Source organism: Ambystoma mexicanum, chromosome 2q, assembly GCF_040938575.1.
Source record: "Ambystoma mexicanum isolate Mex_15411 chromosome 2q, UKY_AmexF1_1, whole genome shotgun sequence".
Taxonomy (NCBI): domain Eukaryota; kingdom Metazoa; phylum Chordata; class Amphibia; order Caudata; family Ambystomatidae; genus Ambystoma; species Ambystoma mexicanum.
The window spans coordinates 1149538759-1149551174 of NC_090924.1; the positions used below are offsets into that span (position 1 = coordinate 1149538759).

General features: G+C 42.7%; 1 pseudogene; it reads left to right on the forward strand.

Annotated features, from left to right (window-relative positions):
* Positions 1-8774: 8774 nt before the first annotated feature.
* LOC138570012 (CD9 antigen-like) lies at positions 8775-9709 on the forward strand (annotated as a pseudogene).
* Positions 9710-12416: the final 2707 nt, after the last annotated feature.

Genomic DNA, 12416 nt, shown 5'->3' on the forward strand with positions numbered 1-12416 from the left:
AATGTTGTATTGTACCTGCATGAAAATAAAGTACTGTTTGAGCGCCCACTGTAGTCTATAATAAATGACCTGTACCACCTACTGCTTCAGTCATAATCCATGTCAAACTCTTACCCCCACCATTCATAATGTTACTTGAGAGCAGCTACCAAACCTCCTATAGGGAGTTGATTTAAAAATATTTGGAAACCATGAGCAATCCCAATGTCTTTGTAGGCGCAGCAATGGTATTGATCACTTACATGGAACACCAAAGTCAAGGTGCTAGCCAGATAGGAGCTGGCAACAAATAGTTATTTTGTGCACACACCTATTTCTGGTGGGTAGTTTGTGATCAGAAAATGTGCTCCTGATGAAGGGTTTAACCCGAAACACATTGAGCTCACTTTCATTTCTTTTGGTAATTAAAATACAAATATGTATGGATACTTGATCATTTGTATTTCTAACCAATTTCATGTAATAACTGACATATACTGACTACCTAATTAAGTTTTGACTGACTTTGATTGGTATTAAAGGTGTTACGCTCACCTGGCTCCCACAGGGGCGTCGATATGAACTGGACAGCTGCGGTCTCCAACAATGTGACGCGTAGTGCCGAGATGACGGACTGGACTGGCCCACCTAGCTTCGTTTGCTTGGCCCGTAGAAATATTCTTCTGCAAATGGAGAAAGGGAATTAACCACCCGTGGAGTTGAGCATTAACCCTCCCCCACTCCTGCTGTTCTCCCCACTGATCACCTTTGATGTCCCCTCTTATAGTCTCACCTGATGGTTTGAAAAGATGAGCTCTCCATCCTGCATTGAGGGCAGGGGCGCGTAGATAACCAGTTGCTTCACTGGCTCGAAGGAATTGGTGAGTTCCAGAACAATATTGACACTGAGATTCCCGGCAAGACGCCGTAAGTATGTCGTTCGTAAGAGTTCAAATGTCTGACTTTCACTCTGTCCGATTCCTTGCAGGTTGCAGCTTGACCCTAGCGAAGAGTTCCTCGTGGCAACCGGTAATATTCAGGTAAGGATTTGTATTATCCAACACAGTTCGATAAAAGAATGTCAATATGTAACCTGTTGCTTTCTCCCTTATTCAGGCGCTGAGAGAAAGTATGAAGTCTCGGGGAATAATGACTCTGGCGGTAAAATCAGGTAAGTCTATTGTGGTGATGAGGTTTCCCCTTGTTTGTTCCTTTGTTTCACCTTGCTGTCCTTTTGTTTCCCCTTAGGGGCCGGGGTTCGGCGAGGATGCAGTGGAAGCTGCGCCGACCCGTGAAGAGGAATAGTACCCCCAGTGGTAAAATCAGGTAAGTCTATGGGGGGTAACTAATATTGCCTCTGTGTATTCCCTTGGCTCAACTTGCTGTTCTTGTCTTCCCCTTAGGTGCCGGAGTGCGGCGGGAACATGCAGAAGGATGCGGTGGAATGTGAAGATGCTGCGAAGGCCGGTGAGTTCAGGAAGGCGCTGCAGCAGGCGAGGCGACACGCATAAAATAACTCCTTTCTTCCACCTCGAAGGTGCGATGGATCGGGAATTCAAGTAAGGATCAAAGGTATTGCTCTTGTTCTAACCTTTTCTCCTTCTTTTTCCCTTTTTCTAGGAGCTCCGGACTCGAGGCGGGCGTGGCAGAAGACTGGATGCAGACTTGCAGGCACGGTGAGCCTTACGCTGCTGGATGCAGAATAACGCTAAGCGTGTGCTGCTCTTCGGGCGTGGTTTAAATAGCCCCAAAGTTGTCCCAGGTAAGTATTCCTCCCCAGCCCCACCCGAGTAAAAAATAGTCCCTAGGTAAAGTAGTCCCTTCCAAGCCTCTTTTGGCTTGGAGCTCTTGCAGCATGGTCTGCATCAGGTAAATTTGCAGCATGGTCTGCATCAGGTAAGTTTTAATCTATGGACTGACTCTCCATATGAGCCTGGCGCCATAGACGCCAGGACTGCACCCAAATAGCCCCTAGCAGGGGTTGTTGGGCTTGCTTGGAATAACTTGATGCCTGCTTCTGGGGTTGCTGGACTTGGTCTGGGTCCCCGGGGGTAGGCATCATGACAAATGTTGAGCAGGGGACAGGAGTGTCCACTTCTTTAGGACACTATACTGAAAGGAGCTAGGACCAGATGGAATTATCAGGGGCCTCTCTTAGTTTATTATATGTAATTTGTGGCGACACAGTCACAAATATCTTTCCAAATTTAATAAGAGCACCATCGATCAAATGCCGGTCAAGTGACTTCAAGGGCACGGGTAAAAACCTTTTGGTTAACAGCAACGATTGGGATGAAATTACCCAGTTAAGGAAAGGCTTAATCCGCTCCTAATTACATGGAACAATAATGCTTGAATATTTGGGAAATAAAGCGCTTCCACAAGGACCGGTGGTCCACAATGAACTACGGTTGTTTTTGGACAACAAAATGTTCAGAGTCAACAGGAGTTATATCGCAAATGAATGTTGGAGGAATTGGCTCATCCTCATCATTGATATCGCTAAAGAGGTAGCCCAATAAATAGAGATTGACCTTACAAAAGTAGGCGATGAGCTTTAAAAAATCTGATCCTTAGACAGTAATAAAAAGAGATTGGAACACATTCAGACTGAAATAGAGGATTTTAAGAAGATCACCACTTCTGTAAGAATTAAACATTTGAAAAAAGTTCTAAATCTTTTGAACCTTCTAAAGTGTTTCCATACTGTAAGGACGATTAGCAAGTAAATATAGAGCCAGTCAGGGCAAATACAAATGAAAAACCCAATCGACGTGTGAGATTTAGGAATACCTCATACAGCACCAGAGAATATATCAGTAATAATGAATATGACTATGAGAGACCAGACCAAAAGAATTGCCTTGTTAGACGAGGTTGGGGCAAGAGAGGTAGACAAAGGAACAGATGCTCTTTTTGAAATGAGGCCCAGACAGGAACAAATGGGAAGACACCAGGAGGATGACCAGGAGCAGTCATCCCTTATAATAAATGTGTCTATCTATACTTCGACAACTGCTGAAGAAACAATATTAAACAAAGGACTAGGTATTGTTGTGAATAAGAAACATGACCCATTTGAATAGCTATGATCCAGCACATAATTGTACAGCTTCATGGGGACCATCTACTTTCATGCCCCTATCTAGTATGTTTATGGCTGCCATTGGAGGACATAGAACGATTGGAACATACCCATGAACAAATTGAGGAATTAAAAAATCAGACAAAGAATGATCAAATTGTCATAAGAAAGGCTGATAAGGGAAGTGGAACGGAATAGTAGTCTTAGACAGAGACAAACACATTAGAGAATGTGAAAGACAGCTAACTAACACACAGAGCTATGAGAGACTTGATGCAGATCCCATTGAAAGATTGCTTAAATGCATTGAGAATAAGGTATCTAAGGTCATTGAAAGAGGGTGGATAAGTCGTCAAGAAGTAGAATTCTTCTTTAATGAAAGCTTCAGAATCACTTATGTTTACATACTCCCCAAAATTCATCAAGACCTTGTTTGATCCACCCGGATACCCAATAGTCTAAGGGATGAATTTGGTTCTTAAACCTTTATATACATTTGTTTATCATTATCTGCGACCATTTGTTATGGAAATGAAATTGTATGTCTGAGACACATTTAATATTATTAGACAGATTGAGAATCTAGATTTTGATGCACATGAATATTTGTTGTTAGGTTTAGACATTATCTCTCTATATACTAAGATCCTGCAGAGAGCGTCATTGGAAGTCATAGAAGAGTGCTTGTGGAGCAGAAAAGATGAAAACCCGGTACCAATCTCGTTTATTATATTGTGTGTTGAAGTAGCGCTTACAGAAAACTATATTTAATTTCAAGGAAAGTTCTACGAACAGATAGAATATACTGCCATGGGGGCGGCAATGGCACCCAATTTATGTAATCTTTCGGTGGAAGCATTTGAAACAAATTACATTTATAAGGTAGACAGCCTTTCTTTAAAAATATCTCTGTTTGGAGAAAGTTCATGGACGATATCCTTAAAATCTGGAATGGCCCAAAAGAACCAGCCATGGCCTTTGTGATGTGGTTAAATGAAATCACCTATAATGTCTGTCACACTGAGATTAACTTTCTTGATGTTACTATTTTTCATAATGATGGCAAACTGAAAGTTAAGCAGATTAACAAGGGGGGTCCTGGGAGTCCCTCTGCCAGACATTAGTCCTGGTTGCGAGAGACTTACCCAGAGTCTTTAGCTCACTATCTTTCACAGAGAAGAAATATCCTAAACATATCAGTCTTTGTCCTGCCCTGGGGCAGTCCAGCACCGAAATGCTAGGCAATTCTCCTCTGAACAAGAGTACCAACAGCATCCCCAGACACGTGTTTCGGTCTGGTTGAACCTCATCAGTAGGGAGGAGCTGTGTCTCTCTAAGAATAGTGAGCAAGGGGTCCACGTCTGGATTCCCCTAGTAACTTAGGCTTAACTTAAAGTTAAGCCTTATCATAAAAGTACTGATAATAATGCACTCTTACATTTCACTAGCCCTCACTCAGGACACTTGTGAGGGAACTCGCCATGTGGCCAGTTCTTAAGGCTGAAGCGTAATAGCAGTACAAGTGATACATTACAAAAAAAAAGCTGAAATTCTAAGTAAAAAATTACGTAAAAGGGGATATCCCAAGAAAGTTATACGTAGGGTACCCAAAAGACCATATCATAACAACAGAGAAGCCCTTCTGGAGCCAAGGCAAAAGAAGAATGAACCGCAGAAATTGGTTTGTGTTCAGACCATCACTAATCTATTGTATACAATTAAGAGCATTATACAACAAAAGCTGACGAGTGTTCAACAGGGATACTAACAAGTTGGAAACCCCAATTTTTGCATTCAATAGAAGTGCACAAAATTAGTATCACACCTGTTAGGCTACCCAGAATTACTGAACTTTGGGGTTTGCTGCAACTGAGGAGACACTTCCCATGTGGTTAAATTCAGTGTTTGCTGTTTTAGAAAAAAGTCCACGCAAGTGAATATTGGTCTAAGAACTGAATAGACACAACATAGTTTCACTAATTATGATTCAAAATGCAGTTTATCAGATTGTGTGCCAATGTGGAAAACACTATATAGGTAATACTATATGGAACATAACAACTCAGATAATTAAACATAGGAGCTGTTTGAAAATAAAATAGAGGAAGCGCCTTTGGTTAAACATTTCATCACCTTGAATCATAAATAGGACTACTTTAATTGGACTGTGTTGCAACAAATCAACATATTACTGGAAGTAATGTGGACAGCATACTGACAAAAAGAGATCAACAGCAAATCTTTTGACACATAGGTGGCGCAATGACTTGGATGAAGTTGTCGAATGGCACAAGGTAACCTAAGAAGCAGTGACTCAGTCACTGTTGGGTTACTAGTATTTACACTCTCATGCTACAGATGTATTTGATAAACATTTGATGTTACACGGGTCCGCCTGTTTCAACCATTGAGTGGAAATAAGAACAAGATTTCTTGTTAACACGTTTATTGTGTACAAGTATGCCTATATTACTACTGCAGCCTAGTTGTTCTAAGATGACGCGCATGATATGAAGCAGCACACATATGATTGGACGATATGGTGCGCAACAATGGAGTGAAAAAAGAAGACTTGTCAATATATTTTTTGAAATCTTATGAGAGTGGACATATGAAAGGTTGGTTCATCGTGTATAAACATGGCTATATTATTACTGCAGCTGAGTCATTCTAAGATGGCGTGCATAATATGACGCGGCACACAGATGAGTGGATGTTCTAGCACGCTGGCATCATTAAAGCACTGTTGCTTTTCCGGAATCACACAGATTGCCATAGAGTGGGCGAAGCAAACGCAACATCAGCATTTACAATTCCTTCTTTACTACAAAAGGTAAGGGCATGTGTTATCTAGCACATGGTCGGCTCGAGATAGCTCATTATTTATCCTGTAGTATAACAAAAGGCCCTGTGTATATATCTTTCAGACCCTCCGAAATACGCAAACTTTCGAACCCATTGATAAAATGAGGCGCTTTTACCGTTTTTGATGCTAGCAAAATGGGAGAGTCTATGGAAGCGTTTTAAGGACTAACGGAAGTAAGTTATAATGCCTAGATGCTTTGCATTGATAATGTGTTCATAACATTATCAGCATATAACCTGATGTTGACTGTGCTGGTTTGATTTTGGCAGATTTGAATAACGGCAACAAGAAATGAAATGAGCCGTTGAAGAAGTGAATCATAAAACTCAAGGTATGTGATCCATCACAGTAAAGGTTGGTGGTGGCACGGTAAGTCGATTTACTTCTAGCCTGTGTCGTGTTACTTTAGCATTGGCACTGGTAAAATCTCATCTGGATTTTTACAGATTTGATGTTATGATGGGATGCAAGGGAGGAAGCTTGTATTTTAAACAAGCTTTGCTCAAAGTGAAAGGTATTGTAAACTACTTTTGGATGACCCACTTTCAAATGAGTGGTTGCAGTTATAGGTATACATTAATGCCTATTTTTGTTATGTTACTCGCAGGTCTGATATGAAGATTGTGGCGATCTGAACATTTTGAAAAAGGAATGACTTAAACATATTGATTTAGTGTGGGTGTACTTTCCACTGTGGGGTATTATTCATACCTTGGTTTTTTAATGATGTTGAAACTCACATTGGGTGTTTGTTTGGTGTTTGTTCTCCTGAGGAAGGTTCTGTAACATCAACTTTAAAGAACCGAAACATGTTGAGAAGATGGTAAGCAACATAATACTTCAATAATACTTCAATACTTCAATAATGTATGCATGTAATTTAGAACAAGGCTAAATGTATGAGACCACTTTTGTTAGTACACATTTTTTCTGATTTGATGATATTGCATTAATATGTGTTTTCATGATAATTTGAATAGTATGCCAACATTTTGACATTGTTTTTAATAATTTGTGTGTTGAGATTAGCACTATTTAAATTGAAGTAGACCTGCAAGTACCCTTCTGTGGTGATAAACCTTGGTGTTAGAACCGGATGGAAGGGGCAACAATCGTCAACTAACCAATTGACATTCTGAAGTCGATGGGTGGCAGTGGTTGCTGGGGTGTTGTGAGATAAGAAGAGGCAAGAAACACAAAGTGTATGCTGCTTCCTCCAAAATGCTTTGATTGAATAACAAAAACACTACATGTGTTGCTGGTAGGACGATGTGGGGGGTGTACCATAAAAGGGAGCACTTGAAAATGGTTTTGTTGGTATTACTAAGATTACAGGTACTACTGTAGGTATACTATACATGAAATTGATATTTGAAATATTAGCCAGCACACAATGCACCCTTTGCCACAATATAAGATATTTTCAAGGTATGCCATGACATAATTAACAATTGTATTTGGCTTTATTGTAGAACAGAAGTCAATGCTGACAATGGTAATTTGCTTTTCTTCAAGAATGTTTTCCCTACAGGATACCCCTTTCCCACAGCTCATTTGTGATCTCTCCCTCCTCTGTTGTGATTGATGAACTCAATGTGATGAAGAAATGGGACCATGTGAGTTTAACAAATATCTGCAAAAGTCCCTGGGCCTCAGTACGAGTTTGGATGCAGCCATGGTGCTGTTAGCACCTTGGCTGCCTCCAAAGTTGTGAGTGGGTCCGGGTAGTCAGAATGGGGACTTACCGGGTCATTCCAACTTGGAGGACCCGGTAAGTCCCCATTCTGAAAACCATTCCCCATTCCCATTCGAGCCCCCATAGGGCTCAACGGGAATGGTGTTAGCCAGAAACCTGTGCAGTTCCCTCTGGGACCACCGCAAAAGATTTAAGACTACAGGTGGTTGGCAGTAAACCCAATTGGTACCAGTCTGTACCACCCAGATTTACCTGGTAGCTTTGGCTGAGCAGTCAGACTTCTCTCAAGAAGAGTTAGGCAGTATACAGAGTATTCACAATAGGTCAAAAGAACACAGTAGAACAAGCAAACACTGACCAGAGCTTGGTGTAAAAAGAGATATAACTATTTATTTAAAAACACATCTAGTAAAACACACTGGCACTAATATCAAGCAGTTCAAAAAACACGGTCACTAAAAGATATACACTCCCTTCAATGTTTAGTTAGACAAGTCTTAAGTAAAGTAACACTTATTTTCAGACCGCGGTGAGCGCTTAACGAAGATGGCACTCTAATCAATCGGTTTAAAAGGGAGAGAAAGGCAGAGCAAAGATAGAAACAGATCCCAACACTTTCGGAAGAACACAGTAGGAGAAGAAGGCAGGTTAAAACCGTTAAGTCAAAATTAACAAGGCCGGACCCACTTTAAGGGGGTCCGGGCGAAATGTGTCCAAGGTCACACGGTTCAAAGTGCCCGAAAGTCTCGCAATAAGTTCAGAAAGAGTTGGACCAAAAAGAAAGGGACCAGTTAGATGGTCAAGGCGGCCAGCCCAGTCCAGAAGGTTAAGGGATTATTGTTACCTTGTAGCAATCTTTAGAAAGGGAGGCATGGCGGACACGGTACCTTAAAATGGTGAGAACGCTCCAGCGGGGGCAGTTGTTCCTGGCAGTGGGTGCAAGTCAGTGCTTCGTCCGGAGGAAGAGAGGATCTCGTCGGGGAGGAAAGCAGGAGTCCTTTGCACTGCCAGGGAAGAAATCAGCCGCAGAGTTCTCAATTAAAAGGAGCGGTCCTTTTATTCGCGGTCCAGGGGTAAGTGGCTATCCGGTAGCCGGGGTGCTTGGCACGGGCAATTCGACCACAATACATCCTGGGATGCGAGCTTCTCGCCCTCCCTGACCCAAGCCACTCGCCGCCATGCCCGTCAAAGGAGGAACCAAGTGCATAAAGTACCTGCTCTTTGGTTTTAATTTCATCTTTTGGCTTTGCGGGACTGCAGTGCTTGCTATTGGTCTATGGCTGCGATTTGACACCCAAACCAAAACTATTTTTGAACATGATGAAAACCCCACCTCATTCTATACAGGAGTATACATTCTGATAGGTGCAGGTGCATTGATGATGCTGGTTGGTTTCTTGGGCTGCTGCGGTGCAATTCAGGAGTCTCAATGCATGCTTGGCTTGTTTTTTGCCTTCCTACTAGTTATCTTTGCAATTGAAATAGCAGCTGGCATTTGGGGCTTTGCCAACAAAGACAAGGTTGTTCAAGAAGTGAAGAAATTTTAATTGGACACGTTTAACAGGTATAGGGCATCGCAAGGTAAAGACGAGGCCCTGAAGGAGACTTTGAAAGGACTTCAATTGGCACTGAACTGTTGCGGCACAACTGGAGTTTTTGATGCATTTCTCACAGACACTTGCCCTCCACAGAAGGACGTGATAAGTTCTGTTACCACACAGACTTGCCCAGCAGCGATTGAAGAGGTGTTTAACTCAAAGTTCCACATAATTGGAGCAGTTGGCATTGGGATTGGCGTAGTGATGATCTTCGGCATGATCTTCAGCATGGTTCTTTGCTGCGCAATCCGTAACAACCGAGAAATGGTCTAACTGTTTGGTACTTGTGGCAGCATAGAAATTGCCTTATTGTGGGCACTAATTTCAGTTTTCGTAAAAATGTTTCTAAACAGTTCTATATTTTTGTTACCCTTTTAATGGCATTGTATGTCCTTTTTTAGTTTGCTTTTATGTTTAAACATTTAATGGAGAAAAACTTGATGTAAGATACTAGAGTTGCATTCAGGCGTTAAGACACATTGTACATAAATAATGTCTCCAAGTAAAAAAAAAAAAAAAGAACGTAAACTGGTTGTGCCCACCAGTCAGGGAAGAAGACTCTCCAGCCGGGAGATCTCCTCTGTCGTTGGGAAGTGATGAGTCGGTTCAGCAGGGCTCCACCGGTGGTGTTGTCGTAGCAGGACGGCCCAGCTTCTCCCTCGTTGGATTTTCAGGTCCTGTGGCGACTTCTGAAGTTCCAGTCCCAAAAGCCCTGCTTTTATGCAGCACACCCCCATTCACTCAGCCTAGCTGTCAATCAAACATGCTAAGTGGTGAGCCGGCTCACCACTTGGGCCAATCACACAAGAGTGCGACTTGAGTTACCAAGGTAACTCAGTCCAGGGTGCCTAAACCCCCTCCCACACCCCCTTTGGTACCCAGACAGAGTGGCACCACTTTTGGAGGCTTCTGTGGAGAAGCCCGCCAAAAAGTGGAACAAAGGGCTCGACCTTTGGTTTGGAGTTACAGAGGAGAACACAAATGCCATTTTAAAACCGAGTTCTGGCAGAAAATACCACCCGGTGAATTAATATTAAATAAATAAACCGACGGTATGTTAGAGGCTATGTTAAAAAGTATTAGCCTCGAACAATGGGAAAATCCCATAGAGATATATTCGCGGTTGAATATAAAAAGTAGTATCCACTGCCACCAGCCAAAACTCGATGAGGAGGGACGGGACAGTGCCCCCTCGAATAACAGACCCAGGGGCCATCGAATTGCCCCTACCAGTACGTCCACAATATGATGGTTTGCACTGGTTCTGTTAGTAATTTGGGACTAGTAAAGCCAATGGTGACTTTACATGCCCTGGGAAACAGTAGTCAGTCTCAGGGTATGGAGTCTTTGGTGGGGGGTCACTATGACACCCCAGTGTTACTGCACGGAGGGTATGGTGTAACACACATAGAAAAAAACATATGAGACCCTATGGAGTAAAAGACCCCATAGCCCATGAAACACATTAACATTCAAAGGAACACCACAAATCATGTCCAAGAGTGGGGGAAAAAGAGTCTCACTCTTGGCAGGAGAAAAAAACAAACTCCAGAAATCCAGCAAAGCTGCTGGGGGACTCACATGGTTAGGAAATTCAGCCTAAACAGAGAATTCTCCCTAACACTCGCCACCCCCAGACTAAGGGACAGGAGGATTTAATCCACTCCTAGATGAATCTCATACCTCTAGTCGATGACATACATCCTAGAGAGACCATCAGCATTTTGGTGGTGACACCCTGACCTGTGCTCAATGGTGAAATCAAACCCTTGCAGGCAGATTGACCTTCTCAGTAGTTTTGGGTTTTCCCCTTTCATTTGCATTAACCATCTCAAGGGTTGGTGGTCAGTCTGAATGACAAAAGTAGAACCATACAAGTATGGCCTAAACTTCTTCAGAGCTCACACAATAGCAAAACACTCTAGTTCAATGGTTGCCCACCTTGTTTCAGGATCCTTCAGTTTTCCACTGATGAAGCAAATGGGGTGCTCCCTACCTTTCCCATCCAGTTGACTGAGGGCTGCACCTATTCCTACATTTGAAGCATCTGTCTGCACAATGAAAGTTTGGTGGTAGTCAGGAGCTCTGAGTACTGGGGCTTGGCAAAGAGCCTTTTTCAGGGTTTCAAATGCCTGATTGCATTCCTCATTCCACCTAACCTTTTTAGGGAATTTAGGAGAGGAGATGACATTCAGTGGAGAAGCTATGGACCCATAGTTCACTATGAAATTCCTGTAGTACCCAGTGAGGCCTAAGAAGGCTCTCACCTGGGTCTGAGTAGTAGGTGTTGTCCAATTTTGCACAGCTTCAATTTTACTGGGCAAAGGCCTTATTTCTCCACCTCCTACCTCATGTCCAAGGTAGACCACTTTACTCTGTCCATTCTGGCATTTACTTGCCTTTATGGTCAGATTGGCCTTTCCAAGAGCCTGCAAAACATATCTCAAGTCGTCCACATGTTCTTCCCAGGAATTGCTAAACACTGCTATGTCATCCAAGTATGCCATACAGAAGTCCTCCATCCCATCATTCCTGGTTTACCATCCTTTGAAATGTAGCAGGTGCATTTTTCAATCCAAAAGGCATAACCTTAAACTGGTATAAGCCAACTGGGGTAGAAAATGCAGTTTTCGCCTTGGCATGGTCTGTCAGGGCTATTTGCCAATAGCCTGACATCAAGTCAAATGTGCTGAGGAACTTGGCTGCACCAAGTCTATCCACCAACTCATCTGTCCTTGGCAAAGGGTGGGCATCAGTCTTAGTGACTGCATTAAGAGCTCTGTAATCCACACAGAATCTAAGTTCTTTAGATCCTGCCTTTGGTACTAACACAACTGGGCTAGACCATGGACTAGTAGAGGGCTCTATTACCCCGAGATCAAGCATCTTGCTGACCTCACCTTTGATGTGGGTTCTTGCATTTTCTGACATTCGATATCCTCTGCTTTTGACTAGCAGACAGTCACCAGTGAGTATGTCATGCTGTCTCCAAGGGGTCAAGCCTGGTGAAAGTGAGTACAGGGAGGCAAACTGATTTAACATAGATTTGCACTCTTCCTGTTGCTCAGGTGTCAGATTTGAAGAGATATTTACTCCTTCAATCTTTTCGTCTAAAGGTAAGCCTCTGAGGAGATCAGGAAGAGCTTCGCTCTCTTCTTCTTCCTCTGATGATGCTAGAAGCAGGGCTCCTAC